The 14,549-nt window shown below is 52.0% G+C and overlaps 1 pseudogene; it reads right to left on the reverse strand.

The window, feature by feature from the left end:
* The window catches only part of LOC119097383 (hemocyte protein-glutamine gamma-glutamyltransferase-like), a 15,562-nt pseudogene extending 1,141 nt beyond the window's left edge, over window positions 1–14,421 (reverse strand).
* Window positions 14,422–14,549: the final 128 nt, after the last annotated feature.

The following is a 14,549-nucleotide window of genomic DNA, read 5'->3' on the forward strand; positions in this document are numbered from 1 at the left end:
AATCCACGCATACTTACGGAGACCCGCCGCGTGGAGTGTACAATGTCTCAAACGTCATGAATACGCTCGCTATAATCTGCAGTGCTGATCCCCTGCGCACATGGCGGCGGGTATCAGCCTGAGCTGCCCTCGACGCCCACGCCCTCTGACGCCATCGAACTGATTGCCTTCCACCGCCAGACGGCGCCCTACCCATGAATAGGATTGGCTGTGAGCGCAGCCGCCCAGTAATTGGCCCTCACCTCGATCTCGTCACCGAAGGCGTCGAAGAACTTGTCAACGGTGAGGGTGCCGTCCGTGTCGTGAGCCGAGACGAAGTTGGTGACGCTGCGGCATGGGATGCCCAGCGCGCGGCACACTGCCGGCCAGCATGTGTGGTCAGTTCCCCGGGGCATGGCCGGAGAGAGCGGCGGAGGAGCTCTGGGGCCACAGAATAGCTCGCTGATGCGGACACAGTGGGCATGGCCGGAGAGAGCGGCGGAGGAGCTGCAGGGCTGCCGAATAGCTCGCTGGCGCCAAAAGCGATGCATCGAACGGCCCCCACTTACGTCATATGAGCCGGCAAATGAACACAACTCAGTGAGTCTAATAATGCACGTGTTGTGAATATCTGGAAATGACTGTCCTAACAGACAATTATCCCGTGACTACGTGAAAATAAGAAAAAATACGATGGGGACTGGCATGAAATTTACTACGTTTTCCTGTACAATCCTTGCATCTCAACCGCCGTGATACATCAGCCAGTAAAAATGATCCTCCAGGAATTGTCTATGCAGGGCTCACACCCCAAGAACAACACAGGATGAAAGACGCCAAATGAATAACTGCATTAACTCATATAAAGATACAAGTTCAATGTGTACAGCGTGGCGCACGGCACTGGCCTTCCTGAAAACTCCCGGAAGCCAGTACCCTTAAAACCCTAATAATCACCAGCGTAATCGCCACCATCATGACTAACATCACCATCACCATTATGTCATTATGATGATCACCATCTTCAACATTGGCAATCATCCCAATCCAGAGGGCCACCATCGTCAGCAATACTTCTGCTTTCTATCCAGAGTAGGCTCACCAGCAGTAATCGCCTCTATCCAGAGTGTGACCGGCAGCAGTAATCGGCCCTATCCAGAGTAGGCTCACCAGCAGTAATCGGCCCTATCCAGAGTGCGACCACCAGCAGTAATGACCCCTATCCAGAGCAACACCATCAGCAGCAGCGAGGTTCGCAGGACGCTCACCGGTGGTTAGCAGGCCGGAGAAGACCCAGCACTGGCCGTACTTGACGGTGCGTCCGCCGCTGCGCAGATACTGCTCCAGGATCCTGACGCTGCCGGTCCAGGTCCAGGGTGAGACGCCGTCCTCGTATTGGCCGTCCCAGCGCGCCTGCAGCACGCCGCCGTGGTTCTCCGAGTGCAGCTGGAACAGGTCACGGGCGGCTGCTGAGGTCGGCAGAACGCTCTGAAGAGGAGCTGAATCAGGCGGCCATGGCGTGCTGAGCGATGATTGGTGGTGCTTCGAGCACATCGATAGCTAATAATTGACAACAGGAAGCAGCTCAATAGGAGTTTCTTCAGCAGCGGCTGGTGATGGGAGCAGGTAAGGCAAGACTCAGCAGCTGCAAGCATACTCGATATCTTAACGTCAATGAATGCTGACAGCCAGGTCATAGGAAACCTGCAGCCGATCTAAGGCGACAGGCCGTCACGATTTTATCCTAAGAGCTGTGATTAAAGTCGTAAAAATAAAAACTGTCCTGTTGCCCGCCCAAGGCCGTATAAAATACTGATTTCCAACTGCAAACGCACGTACGGACTCAACCGCTACATTCTGCACTGGTAGCGCCGTGTGGTGGCCATCAGATGTACTTTCGTTTCACTTACGGTACCGGTGAGGGCGCGCACGACCTTGGCCGGGCTGCCGCGTTCGGCGTGACTGAGGCCGGAGCGCTCCAGGATCAGCTGCGCGGCCGGCAGCACCATGTTGTCGTGCTGGCCGAACACCCAGTGACGGCCGCGGTAGCGACGATGCGCGCCCACGAAGATCTTGCCCGTGTCGCTGGTGACGTACTCGTCGCGTTCGGCGGCATCCTCCATGTAGCAGGCGTCCTCTGTGGAACGGCGCTCGTCCAGTTACGGCTCGCACGCGCTCTCCGGTTGAGAGCTAGCAGAGGACGTCTTGAGGCACGCCTGTTGAGGACTTGTGTAAGCAGAAACCAAGGTTCATGCTGCACGATGTTCATATGAGGTGCCTAAAATAGGACTTAGCTGGTGTAAGTGTTTAAAAGTGATATTGATTGTGTACATGACCACCAATCATCTTTTGACATGAACACAGGCATCTTTCATAGCATCTTCTACGGGGAGCAGGTGATGTTGCTTGACATGCCGTCAGTCGGCAATAAACGTTCATACGATGTGGACTAAACGGTGGGTACCTTTGCTAGCTTTCGACCCCGTGTTTCGTGTTTTCTCCGCTTCCGTCTGTTTCTGTAGCTGCCGAGTTTGGTATTCGTAAAACATTTGCCACGAAACCTTCATCACTTCATCGATTTTCATGTTCGTTCGTTCCTTCGTTCATCAGACTAAAGTCAGCAGACTGGGAAGCTTCGAATTTGCCGCACTGAATCACTGCAGCTTTTTCCGCGTGCATTGATCGTTTGAGCATACTGCGCGTTAATCTTCAACCAGCTAGAGTGATCTCCACGGATGTGGATTGAGTGGAGGTGGAGATGGTACAGGGCTGTCGTCTTCTATCAAAATAAGCTGGTGCCGCCTGGCGTCTACCACATTGCTACCAATAAAGCCACTTTGGAATCGAGCTGGTTAAAGATACTTTTATTGTGGAGGAATATTGCAATCCATGTACACAAAATACGATTTGAAAACGAGATGAACAATGAGCAAAATCTGTAGGCATGTGAAAAAATGAGCAGTTCCTTACTACTGGCTGTTGGAGCAGTACCAGTACCCTTAGCTCCACGGAGACAGTTTCGAAAAACGAGCTCCATATATCAGGCGTGTACACCTACTCAGCCATGGGTGTGCACGGCTAAATTTCCACATTACACAAGGGAATGTCCCTTTAATGCTACGGCAGCATTTGGATGTGCAAAAAACACTGCATGTAGTTGTGTACTCAAATTACAAGGCTGTATGTTATTGATAACGATCTAAAGAGTTCTGAAATGGTGCGGAGAATTCTGGTGATTTGTGAGGTCTTTTTCTCGGTATGTGACGTCATCGATCACCTTGCAAAATATGACTCATAATAACTGAGTAGCGTTGAGCAGTGCGATTGATTACCAATTGGATGCATCCAATCCCATGAGTATACCCCAATATATAAGGTGGCTTTAACAACCCCAGAGCGGGTCGATGCTTTGCTGTTACGGTAAATACCTATGGCCCACACCGTGGACCCTTTTTTTTGTCATCCTGGAGAGCATTTCATTAAGTAAAGTCATCGAGACGGATCATTTTGTTGAACAACGGAAAAGAAGTAAGCAAAGCTGAGCCGCGACCACACTGTTTGTTATAGCTCCCCGAGTGTTGACGAATGACCGCCAGACCGTCATTTCCTTTCATCTGCTCGTTAAGGAACTAATGGCTGTCATCTGACTAATAAACTGGCTGTGCGACAGCAGCTTGGAGGACCTTCAAACGCGGTTGGTGTTAGGGGCTGAACTGAGCCGTGACCTGGACTTGGTCCAGTGGCGGGGGGGGGGGGGGGACTGGAGCCGCGCTCGTCGGCCACTAACGGGTCGGCTGTGCATTATCCAGCTCGGTGTGCGCTCTCCAAGGGCCAGACAAAGTCCTCCGCGACCAGCTTCAAGCAATGCTTTGGGCGCCTAACCAGTGCGTGTTTGGGGTGGGGGAGGGGGGGGGGGGGGAGGGGGAGGGAGATACGGTGGGGTGTGAGGCCAACTTGGTTTTTCCCGTCTTTACGCCAAATCACTCAAATTAGAGCGCTCATTGCTGGGTAATTTTCTTTAAAATAAATTTGGCACAGCCTGGCAAAATTGTGACGCCCTTTATTGCTAATGAGCGGCTAGAGACGTGATTTGTGGGGACATGTTCAGAATAATTGTGACCTCTTCAGAAGCATGCATCTGCAAATTACTTCCTACTGTTGAAAACTAAAAGCGTTGCTCAAGTCCTAAGCCATTCTAAAGTTTTTTATCTCGCGAAATGTATCACAGAACAGCCGCAGCGTAGCTGGGTTAACAGGCGCCCTGAGAGCGCTTACAAGAATCAACGCTGGCTCCAATGCTGATATTGATCTACGTTTGCCGGCATCATGGCCGTTAGGTCGTCCCCAATCATTGCTCGATATTACGCGCGCCAAAATTGCAAAGCCAAAGAAGAGGTAACGAGGGTACATCCAGGCAAATGCATTAACCGCAATGGCGGCGTCAGGCACCGGAAGGTTAGGGCGGAGCGGCAGTTGCTATGGCTTGTAGCTGTATATATCTTAACGCTTCAACAAGCATGTACCGAACCAACTACACATATCCCACAATCCCACAACCAGCACCAACCCAGGGTATTTCCAGAGTCATCATAAAGTGGGCTGTATGGGCAAGCGGCACTATTTGCACTGTAACGTCCTGCATAAAGCGAGGTGTTTTTCCACACCTTTAAGGTCATGAGTCCGCCAGTGGTAGACAAGAAATGTTTGACTTTGTAGTTATACCGGTAGTCTGAAGACTTTGAAAGTGCCCACCACATTAACAAAATTTGCTTGTCACAGCAGACTAATGGAAGGACATGCACAGCATTATCTTTGTTTGTATGGCAGTGGTGGGGCCATGCATTACGAAACGCAAAAAGCAACGTGCATTTCCATAAAACAGTTCTAAACAGAAATACTCATTCTTTCAAGTGACCAATATGCGCGGTGTCCATATGGTCACATTGATCCCTGACAGACAGTCGTGCTTGCGGCTGGTAAATGGGAGTGAGTCTTGACCACTGGGCGAGACAGAAGCAAATAGTTTGGGGGCTGCGTTGACCACCAAGGCGTTTGGTCGTAGATAGATGACATCACGGGGAGAAAGCGAAAGTATATCGTTCAGACAGCAACACTGGCGACCAACTGCATAAGGAACTATGCAAGACGACGCCATGCAAAAGGGAAGCAATGTAGTACTGCACTAAACCAGGATCACCGAAAATCTGTCGACGCCTTCGACGTGAAATGACTGAATTACGGAAAGCAAAGTTTGCGTTTCAAAATATAAACGGCCCACCAGCTAGCCACTTTGCCGAGTGCCGACTGTTTTCACTTTCACAGTCCCCGGTTAAATACACAGACGTCTTCCGGGAGGCGAGGGTGAAGTTGCTTTGTGTCCGACTCAGCGGTGGGCCTTAACGGCGCTGCGCTGTTTACGTCCGTGCTTGTTCGCTGGTTCACGGGCGTTCTCCTGCCGTGGAGGCGGGCTGGGATCTACTAACGACCTGGTAACGACGCCTGGCGACCCTGGGCGGGCGGCAAGGTCACGGCAAGGTCACGGCAGCCAGCTGATTGTAGAATAGCTAAGAAGCCAACGCTTCGCCGGTCTGGGACGAATGAAGCGTCGATAACGGGAGATAACTCATCCATAGCATAGGTACACGGGTACGTTATAGGTACGTTATGCTTCCGTTGGCCATTCACATGTGATACTTGGGAGACGAATCAATGGATGGAATGAAGAGTGAGAGAGGGAGATGAAGATAAGGACAGTAGATGAATAAAGTGAAAAAATGCACTCCTTAGTTCAGATAGGCTGTGTGGGTGATTTTTCTATATAAAATGTAGAGTATGCACTATTATGAATGTATGGCATATGTTATAAGCAGTGAACACAATGCCACGATATGTTAAGAAGAAGCTCTGAACAAACTGGTGCATTGTGCTGTACCGAAAGCCCTGGGCTTGCCTGTCAGGTTTGGTGTGCAAGCTGAGACATTTCAGACATCTTATACAGCTCCAAGGCAATCTGTACGAAACGAAATTGAGAATATGTAGCAATGCATCACAGATGTTAACGATATTCCTAAAAGGAAAAAGCCCAACGACGTTTAACAGGCTTTCAGCTCGTGGTCAGTTTGACCCACGAAGGTTTTTCAAGAATACTTTCGAAAGGCGCCATATATTTGCGCCAGGCTTTGCTTAGCTGCAGCTAGTTTAATAAGATAACTTTTAGTTTAATAAAATTCGATGCACCTTGTAAGGTGGCTGACCTATGGCAGATTAAAGTCGGGCAATAGTTGACAGCGTGGGCTATTTATAGGGCATTGCTCCATCTGACGCGACAACAGAGTGTTAGGTGATGCCATACATCTCTGAGACAACCTCATAGGCAGGTATATCGTTGAATTTAGGATTACGACAAATTGTTTTGACCTTGGGCCAGAAAAGAAAGTCAGACCGAGCTCAAAGGTAATTTGCTTTTTTATTAGAGCTCGCTTTATGGGCAAGTTCCTAATGTCCACTTGGATATTTGAGAACAGGAACCGGAACAGACACTTCCATGGACATCTTAAAGGTACGAGTAGGTCACTGACCAAAAGCGACTCAGATCAATCTTCTGTTTGGGGAGTATACTGCCCAGTGTTATCTTTAACGCTTATGAAATTTGAAAATAGACTCAAGCTTCAAACTTCGACGCAATTTTGTATCACTGTGCAGTTAGGTCAGACCATGTCGGCCTCGGTCATTCTTCTTATCATACGCTGTGTAGCTCTGAAAAGCTTCCAAACTCAGAACCTTTTGGCATGTACGTAATCGTCCATAGCAAATTGTCCATAGAAATCTGCAACAACAGATACCCGGGTAATTACCCATGCCGTAGGTGTCAAGTTCCAAAGCCTCCCGCCAATTCAGAACAAAATCGTAAGGACTCCTGAACAAAGAAGTGATAATTGCACCTGTCGTCCAGTATTCACTTGTATCGTGTATCCAAAATGTGAATTGAGTCATGTTCATACAAGGATTGCTACAGGAAGTCATTTAAGCTTACGATATACCTTTTATGATTTTATGTGTTTCCAAGCTCGTTTTTACAGTATGTGCTTGGAACTTGATTTTACCTCTGCTTCCAGTCACACAACGTGATTTTTTGGGAATGAGACTAACAGCCTGAAGAGAAAAAGATAAGTGGGGACAGTTTTTTAAGGGATTTAGTACAAGTCTTTTTGGTTGGGTGGGTTTCAGGCATCAGCACCCACGTCAAGCAGTGCTTGTTGCGGGAGCTCTGCCCCTCCAGTGAAAACCGATTACCTATCTACCGATCGTGAAATTCCGAGTCAACGGTGGAATTTGATGGGGAAAGCGTAACGCGCAGCAATACTCGGCACGCCCGTCCTGTCCCCGACGTCACATAACCTTTACAGCGGCAGCTGCATCGCTCACAGGCCATCCCAGTCAGAAGCAAACAGCGCGCGCCTGAAGCGACTCGAACCCTCAGCGTCCAGGGTGGATGCATTGGAGAACAGGCGCTCCAGCCTACTGAGCAATGAGGGCTGACACTGAGCTGCCGGAGCAAGCAAACTGAGACGAATGCTCGGAGAACCAATGTCTGAGTGCTTCAGAAGATTAAGCGCCTCGCGAAACCACGTTTTCTGTGACCTTAAGTCTAAGACAGAGCAGCACCACGACCGTGCCACGACATGTCTCAACAACAGACCGCTTCTCAGCTGTCCATTTCTGAGAAATAACGCCTCGACCAGGGTGCACGGACAGACGAGCTTCGTTGCCTGTCGGCCGCCAATTTGTTAAACAAACAACGCCCGAATCAGAGTCAAATGACCCTGATACATGCAGCTGTCGTTTCAGGACACCCAGGGGACGAACACCGAAAAATCCCGGTAAAACTACCCGTGTGTATCTGGGATCCGGGAGTGGGGTTTGCTGCTGGCTATCCTCCATCATGCTTTGGCAACCGAGTGCTGCTGAGCCTCAGGATATCGCGGTGCATCGCGGACTTGTAGAAACAAGGCCTGGATATCGCGTCGCATCGGTTGTAGGCATGCAAGGTTCGGCCATCATCAAGCGCATTGTCTTATGAGGCTGTTTACTGACGCAACGAATGTGAAAGAACCACGAGAGCGATCTCGTGGTCAAAAACATGCATCACATGTCACCGGGCCACGCCCAGTCGGGGACAGGAGACGACCACAGCAGTCACTTGGTGACAGGAGACGACCACAGCAGTCACTTGGTGACAGGAGACGACCACAGCAGGCCCTGACTTGCGCCAGACCTCGGTGGCTGGGCGGGACCAGACCGAGGCCTGGTCGGTTAAAACGCGCCGCCAGCAGTCACCCGTCGATAATTTGATTTCAAATCCGCTGCGGCCACCAAATGGCTGCAAGCTTTGTGGCGTCGAATAATGTGCAAGCGAGCTGGTGAGGACACCATTGTGCTATTGTTGTGGCGATGCTACGTCTGTGCTTCATGTTTGACGTTTTATGCTGTTTTTATTTAGGAGTCAGTCTCATGCTGTATCCTGCAGTGGTTCTGCACTGTGAAGCGCAACAGTCTGCCACCTTTTGCTTCCAATGAAATAAACAATGGCTGCATTTGCACAACATAACCTTTAACCCACCGCAAAATACACTGAAGGTCGACAAGCTCAAGATTCCTTGAATATACTCTCATGCGCAGCTTTAAAAGTCCGTTTATGAGCCTGAAATCGGATAAGCAAAGTACACTCAGTCCGATATATCTACAACGAACTCCCACATGCGTCATAAACAGCTTGAGAACTTCTTTGAGAAGGATATCCTTGCCATCTTCTGTAATATAACATCCTGGGTTCGTTCAATCCCCTCATTAAGCAAAAGTGCTGCCGTGTTTCCTTGTTTTGTTTGAACACTAAATGCATCTCATTTTGCGTTTGCAAACATCCCAACGTCAAGGGGCGGAAACAGAGACACGTGTTTGGGAGTGAGTCGCCCTAATGTCAGACACTACATACGTCACTGGAACCTAAACATGTGCATAGATATGGTTTGCGTTTTGACTTTGTGCATGATAACTTATGTCCTTTTTTTAATGTTTTCGGTGCCCAATTTAACTCTTAACACTTGTTGATACAGGTACCCCACAATATTATATTTCTGGCACCACTATCGCGCAATTTGCAATCTAACACTTTATGATGTCCCCAAGGCCACTCATGTACTGTGTCAACTCAAGCCTACCAACAAATATACGCCCATGTCCATAAAACCTTTAGTTTGTTTAATACCGCATCCCTTTCCTCCATCCTGACTAGGCCCTCGCACAGATGAAATTAAATAATTGGTAGGGCAGATTTCATGGGAGAATTGTGTTGAGTGCGCGTGGAATCCTAGATGACAGCACTTGCCTAAATCCTAAGGTTTAATCGCACCGCTCCCGACAGAGTTATCGTTAACATGATAAAAATCACTATGCTTAGCTAGGCATCACTAGCATCACTAGGCTCAATTTGCATGCTGAGATTGTGGTAGCTGTGTATGTTTTTTAAAAGCAATACAGTGTCACAGCGCTATCATTACCCGGCGCCAGCTCTCTTCGGTCAGATGCTTCGAAAACTGGAAAATAACATTTGGAAGGTCTCACTCTCAGCACTAGCTGCAGACATCCTTCTACACTTCACCAATAATTCGGGTCGGCATCGGTATTCGGGTCGGCACCGGCCATCTTGGGCGGGACACTATACGGCAGCAGCACAACACCGTATGTTGAGGAGGGCACTGACCGGGACACCAGGGGTTGAAGAGGATGTAGACGTTCTCTCGGCACTTGTACTCGGCCCGACGGCGCCCGACGCTCTCGGCCCCGATCGTCTGGATGCTGAAGCTCCAGTCACCGACCAGGCAGTCGAAAGGGATCTGGATCTGCCGGTCAAAGAACGCGTCTGGTGTCAAGGTTTGTTACTCTGCAACTCTAACAAAATGACGATTCGTCATACATGGTTCAGCTACTTCATTGGTTTATGTAGCTCATTATAGGTTCAGCATTGTAGATAATAATACAGAGAAATCAATTACCCTTTGAAAGTTGCAAGCAGTCACAAAATCCATTGTGGAGGAACAGGCCAGACAGTTCCACGTCCTGAGACACCATCTTAAACACAAACCTCGCCTAACTTAAACTACCGCGATATGCCAGAATGAAGGTCGAAGTTGATCATGATTGAATTTAAAACAATGAGCCAACCACGGGCATACTGGTTATGAGGTGTCCCGGCCCGTTAGCTGTACCTGCAGGACCACGGTGGCGCCATCGTCCCCGTGCACGCGACAGTCCCAGTGCTGCTTCTCCTTGGTAAACCTTCTTCCGACGGCAGGTACACCTTGGTGCCCAGCGTCACCACCGGCCGTGGTCCTGCCAAACACAACAGCCGTGAGCCAGCGTCATCATCGGCCGTGAGCCAGCGTCACCACCAGTCATCAGCCAGCGCCACCACCAGCCGTCAGCCAGCGTCACCAGGAGCCTCAATCAGCGTCACTTTCAGCCATCAGCAGCCAGCGTCACCACCAGCCGTCAGCCAGCGTCACCACCAGCCGTGGGCCTACTGAAGCGACACCCGTCAGTCAGCGCCACCACCGGTCGTGGGCTTACTGAAGCGACAGCCGCCAGCCAGCGTCACCACCGATCGTGGGCCTCCTGAAGCGACAGCCGCCAGCCAGCGTCACCACCAGCGTGGGCCTACTGAAGCGACACCGCCAGTCAGCGCCACCACCGTCGTGGGCCTACTGAAGCGACAGCCGTCAGTCAGCGTCACCACCGATCGTGGGCCTCCTGAAGCGACAGCCGCCAGCCAGCGTTACCACCGATCGTGGGCCTCCTGAAGCGACAGCCGCCAGCGGGGCTGCCGCAGCAGCGCGGACCCCAGCTGAGACGCGCGGGAAGCGTAAGCCATGATTGTGCAGCTGACGATGGTGATAAGTCAGACGTATTTATTGTGCTACTGAAGTTCTAACTTTTAGCATCAAGATCTTTCTGGAAGTTAAGGCCGACGTGCATGCACTAGCGAAATTTTCTCCTCAAATAATAACACTGGGGGTAGTCCAACTGCATATTTGATACCGATACCGGCGACCTCGACGATGATGTTGGTGCTAATGTTGCTATTGATACTGATATTGGCGTTAATATTGATGGTTGATGGATACATTGATGGATGGTTGTGCTAGACTTGACGCCGCACGTGATTGCGATAGCGTCTGTGAGAGTGCCGCTGACAGTGGGTGGTCTCGGCATGGCACCAGTGACGCCCAGCGCTGGTGACAGCTGCCGTCACCCTGGGGTGGAACATTCGGAGCCGCCGTCCGCGGTTGGACCTGAATCAGGCGGCTAATTCCGTTCAACCATGCTACCGTATCTCTTCAGGCATCTGGTCGTCTGGCTTAATGACCCATTACGCTTATCGTGACCTTGGAAGGGCTGTGCAGGTGAACTCGTGCACTGTCCGGTCAATTACACAGACCACTGATTATGCCGCCGCGGGCCTGCCGGCGTGCACCCAGCGTCGGCCGAGGTGGTCTCAGAAGGTCAGGCGGCGCGATTCACGGCGATAGACTTGGTACGGCATTACTGCACCGCAGGACGCCCGGCTTGACGCGCGCCTGCAGCGAGTGCTTTAACGAATCGCATGAAAACTTGTGTCCAGGGTCCTGTTTTTACCTGAACCGCTATGGCCACAGAAGTTAACACTTCCCGTGCTACTGGCAATATGTGCATGCATCAGAACATGCTGTTAGATTTACTTCGAAGCTCGCTCGTTCGTACTCTTCACTTCAGACCCCAACACCGGCATCACAACCGTGCTCAACCCCGCTCGGTACTGCCGACTGCACTCAAACCCGCTCGGTACTACCGACTGCACCATCCCCGCTCATTACTGCCGACTGCACTCATACCCGCTCGGTACTGCCGACTGCACCAACCCCGCTCGGTACTGCCGGCCGCACTCAAACCCTCTCGGTACTGTCGACTGCACCATCTCCGCTCGGTACCCGACTGCACTCAAACCCGCTCGGTACTGCCGACCGTGCCATCCCCGCTCGGTACTGCCGACTGCACCCAAACCCGCTCGGTACTGCCGACTGCACCCAAACCCACTCGGTACTGCCGACTGCATCATCCCCGCTGGTACTCCGACGTCTCGCGTGGCGCCCGGTACTCACCATACTTGAGCACGACGTACATGCGCTCGCGGGCAAAGTCGAGCGGGCGCCCCAGTCGAATGGCCATGTAGAAGGGCTGACCGCGCCGCAGCACGGGATCGGCCCGGTACCGGTCCTGCACCACCTCATAGCGCAGGGTGTGGTGCTCGCGCGCGTTCTGCGGCGCGTAGAACTCCACCCGCTCCACGTGCGGCAGCTGGGAGCTGCCGGCTGCGGAAGAAGGCAGAGGTCAGGTTAGAGCTTGCCCCGAGCGGCACCTAGGGATCACCGACTGGGGAGGAGTGAGGCCAGTTTAAGGGCTTCCTCGGGCGGCACAAGGAAGCCACTGCATGGAGAGAGCTGAGAAGGCAGGTCAGGGGCCAAACATGCGGCAGCTGGGAGCTACCGGCTGGAGGTATGTCGCGGGTCATATTGGGAATGTAACGGTCACGTCAGAGCTAAGCTTAGGAGAGGCACATATGGCACCTGGGAGGTGTCCATTAGAGTAAGGTTAAATGTCAGGTCAGGCATGGGCAACAGTTGAGACACCTGGGTGGGGTGTAATCCCTTAGGTCAGGTAATGCGTTGTGTCGTGACCTGAGAAAAGAGAAGACCAGAAGAACGTGAGACATTTTGTTTTGCCGGCAGCTCAAGAGAATGCCGGCTCAAGTAAGGAATGCCACGCTTGTGTTGAGACAACGCCCTTGGCGTCCTGACTATTGTTGCTGTGGTTAATGTTTTGTGTAGGGAAACGCCGCTTTCATGAATGTTTTATGTAGTTCGCGTGACAACGATGTTCGATATTCCGTAGCTGGTTTATTCTTGGTTGATTCTCGACGTCACTAGTGCGCATGGGCAATCACCAGTCACTTTGGACCAATGGACTTGATTGGAGCTCAGTCGTAGGCTCGTATCCCTGCAGCTTGAAGGCAATTGCACGTCCAGCCAAGAGCAAACATCTGTGCTGCCTTCAGCTCAGCCTACTCATGGCTAACATTGGTGATGAAATAACTGCTTTAATCACATTAATCCTGTGTCAGAATGTGCCGCCTAAAAATGTGATGCTGCATTGTGCCCGTCTCTCCATGCATTATTTATGCATGAAGTCGACCAAAACCGGTTTCTCACCGCTGACCACGGCAGCATAATGGAAATAACGTCATAGTTGCTGCTCACATAGCCTTGAGTTGTTTGCTGCATTTTGAGAGGATGGTGTCAAAATAGCGTCGCTGAACAAAACACTGCATGAATTTAGAGCTTTGTGATCGCAGAGCAGCTGGTCGTTATTGGTGTATTTATGTCATACGCGCCCACCTCCCAGTCCGGACCGCACTCAATGACAACATATCTCGTTGACTGAAATGCAGGGGTACTGCGCAAGCACCCGTAGCACGTTTTCGTTCAAATTCCGGAGGGTGTCGGCTTCCACGTGTTCTGACCGTCATAACGCTTGTACGTTACAAGCCCGACTACTTTTACTCCCGTGGCTCGCTGTCGCGCGCCTCCAGATGAGCTTTACACAGCTGGCTGGGACGGCTCGGCGCATACAGGTGAGGAACACACGAGATCACGACACCAGTATGCATGTCAATAATGTGGATGGTCGGTATCAACAGAACCAGTGTTCATGGGACGTATGGACGGCTGCTGTACAGCGAAAAGCCCACAGGTGCCTCGGAAATCATTCCGGTCAAGGTCGCGCGTTGGTGATCAGAGGCAGGTGGGATTCTGAGGCCGCGGTCACTGCCTTCTGCGACTCAGGTCAGCTATCGGATCACGGAATGCTTGAGCATTACACACAAAACTGCTCCTATCAGAACGATGTGCATGCCCATGCAAATTCTTCTGAATACAATTGCGTCTCGTCTCCATAAATCATAACAACGATCGGGACGAAGCGCGCTGAATAGCATCAGCGGCGGACGCTGCGGCCCGCTCTCCCGCAGCAGGCCCGTCCCAGAGAGGCACACGACCACGCCAGAGCCGCGGCGGACGCTGTTGCGAGAGCGAGCCGAACGCACCTCACCCCGTCCGCGCGGGCGGCGCGTGGGCGGCCGCGCAGCCTGCGCCGCCGGCAACTTACGCTTGTCGTTGTCGGTGAATGGGGACACGGCGGCCTTGTACCGCCGGTACCGGTACATGGCGCCGCTGAGCGCTGGTACCGCCGAGTGTGAGCGCGGCCCAGCTCGTCACGCCATCAGCGGCGCTGCCGCAGCGTCGCGGTGCGCCCACACTCGGCTCCGGCCGGCACCGGGAGCGTCTGCACACAGGCGCCGGTGGCCGCGCGCTGGGACGGGCCGGGCCACATGGCCGCCGCCGGCGCGCCTGCACCGGGGCCCGGGAACTGGTTCCAGTCCCCTCCCCCGATCGCCCTCGCACTCGGGCAGGAATACCAAT

The sequence above is a fragment of the Pollicipes pollicipes genome, unplaced genomic scaffold (genome assembly GCF_011947565.3).
Source record: "Pollicipes pollicipes isolate AB1234 unplaced genomic scaffold, Ppol_2.1 Scaffold_4295;HRSCAF=5057_pilon_pilon_pilon, whole genome shotgun sequence".
Classification (NCBI taxonomy): domain Eukaryota; kingdom Metazoa; phylum Arthropoda; class Thecostraca; order Pollicipedomorpha; family Pollicipedidae; genus Pollicipes; species Pollicipes pollicipes.